The sequence below is a fragment of the Microtus oregoni genome, unplaced genomic scaffold (genome assembly GCF_018167655.1).
Source record: "Microtus oregoni isolate MIOR12 unplaced genomic scaffold, Mior012 000015F_ref0000493, whole genome shotgun sequence".
Taxonomy (NCBI): domain Eukaryota; kingdom Metazoa; phylum Chordata; class Mammalia; order Rodentia; family Cricetidae; genus Microtus; species Microtus oregoni.
The window spans coordinates 20,458,388-20,460,685 of record NW_024543074.1 but is presented as its reverse complement, the minus strand read 5'-3'; positions in this window follow the sequence as shown (position 1 = coordinate 20,460,685).

Genomic DNA, 2,298 nt, shown 5'->3' with positions numbered 1-2,298 from the left:
AGCCAGCTGAGTGTTAACCATTGACCCACCCTGGCAATCAGAGTGTTTTTGGAATCTGGAGGTGGGAGTAAGGAGGAGGGACCGCAGGAGGAGTAACAACCAGGAAGACATAGTGGGGCCAGGGAGGGCCAAGACGAGAAAGAAAAGCTTCAGGTTACTGAAGGAAAGCCCGGACTTCACTCCTGCTGGGCACAGAAGCTGCTGGGGCACTGGGCTGGTAGAGCCCTCAGTCAGGGCTGTACAGGGCAGGAGCCAAGCGCTCCTTCCAGCCCAGCCCACCTCTAGCCTTTGAATCCCCCAAACCAAGTTCTCAGCTGAGCAGTTGACACATGACCCTTGGAGCTGGGTGTTGCCCCTACCCTGCCTACCCAGGCATCCCATCCTCAGGAGTTTCAAAGCCTAAGATCAGGACTGAGAGGCCTGGGGCATCTGGCTAGCCAGCAAGCAAGCATGCCCCCGCCTCCTAGGAGTCTGTCTTCATTCCCTTTGCAGGAGACTGGCCCGCTGACTTATCCTAGCCACGAGCCGCTTCCTCATTCTGCAGAAATCTTTCCTTGTGTATGTTGAGCATTGATGTGTGATAGATAGACAGTAAAGATTAGTTTCTTTCAGAATCTTCCTGGTCCCCGTCCCCTGACTGCTAGGGGAAAACAGCAAATATTGTTTCGTGTTCTATTTACACATTCAGCCATTCTACACATCAGCCAGTTACTCAGCAAAGCCTTTGGCACCAGTCGTGGGCACTGTTTGCTGCTAAGGATACAGCGATTAAAACGCTACACACGAGGGCATGATGTCCCCAGCGTTAGTTCAGGCTGGCCGATGAACTGTTTCAGCAGCTTCAAAACCACTGGGTGTTCCTGTTCTGTTTTACAAGTGGGGATACTAGGCCTGAAGACACAGAGCCAGGCAGATTTCAAATGTGTTCAGTGAGTGCCCCAGGGGAGGTGCCAACCCACCGTGGGTGCTTGGGGAAAGAGTGAGCGCTGGAGACACCCCAACAAGGATGTCTGGAAGAGGACTGTGTGGGTCCAGGCTCTAGAGTGGAGTCACAGGGCAGGAGGAGGTGGGGCATAGCACACAGCACGGAAGGGCAAAGTGGGACTTAGAGGGTGGGGAGAAGGCCAGTGGGTGTGCTGGGGGTCGGGCAGGGTACATACTGTGGTGTGCTGGGGGTCAGGTGGGGTACATACTGTGGTGTGCTGGGGGCCAGGCGGGGTACATACTGTGGTGTGCTGGGGGTCGGGTGGGGTACATACTGTGGTGTGCTGGGGGTCGGGTGGGGTACATACTGTCGTGTGCTGGGGGTCGGGTGGGGTACATATACTGTGGTGTGCTGGGGGTCGGGTGGGGTACATACTGTGGTGTGCTGGGGGTCGGGTGGGGTACATACTGTGGTGTGCTGGGGGTCAGGCGGGGTACATACTGTGGTGTGCTGGGGGCCAGGCGGGGTACATAATGTGGTGTGCTGGGGGTCGGGTGGGGTACATACTGTGGTGTGCTGGGGGTCAGGCGGGGTACATACTGTGGTGTGCTGGGGGCCAGGCGGGGTACATAATGTGGTGTGCTGGGGGTCGGGTGGGGTACTTACTGTGGTGTCGGGAATCTAGTTGGAAACGCTGTCTCTCAGGTGCCCTTATCCCTCCTGGCCCCATACTGCACACAGTAGGTGTTTGATGGGTGTTTCTGATAATATCACAGTGTGGCTACCTGTGGGTGACCAGGTTAAAAAGGTAGGATGCTAGAAAGACTGCTTGAGGTGGGGGCGTAGAAAAACCACATGGTGCACCGCAGGGGGTGGGATTGTCAGCTGTCACTCATGTTTCCAGGCTGTTAGGCCACCAAGGCACCCCTGGACCCAGTGGGGGTCTGTGCAAGAGACACCCCAATGCCTTGCAGGATGATTGCAGAGGTACGAACGGGCCCAGGTTGCAGAGCCAGACAGGATGGGAAGTTACAATAACACAAATAACAGCCAACTCCCAGCCCTGCAGAGCTACCAGGTGAGCAAGAGGCAGGAAGACGGCAGACAAAGACTTTCAGATGTGCAGGACAATACCCCAATTCTAGTTCCTCACAGGACAATACCCCAATTCTAGTTCCCTAAAGGAAGCCTCTCCCATGGCCCTGGGCTCTGAAGGAGCCACTACAACAGCCAGGCTGGGCTCTCTTCCCCCCCCCAAGAACAACATTTACAACTTGTAAAATCTGTATCCTAATTCTCCTTCATACCAGTGTAGGCTCGGAGCAGTGGGGTCAAATGTCTAGGGTCACACAACACATGCATGAGTGAAGTCA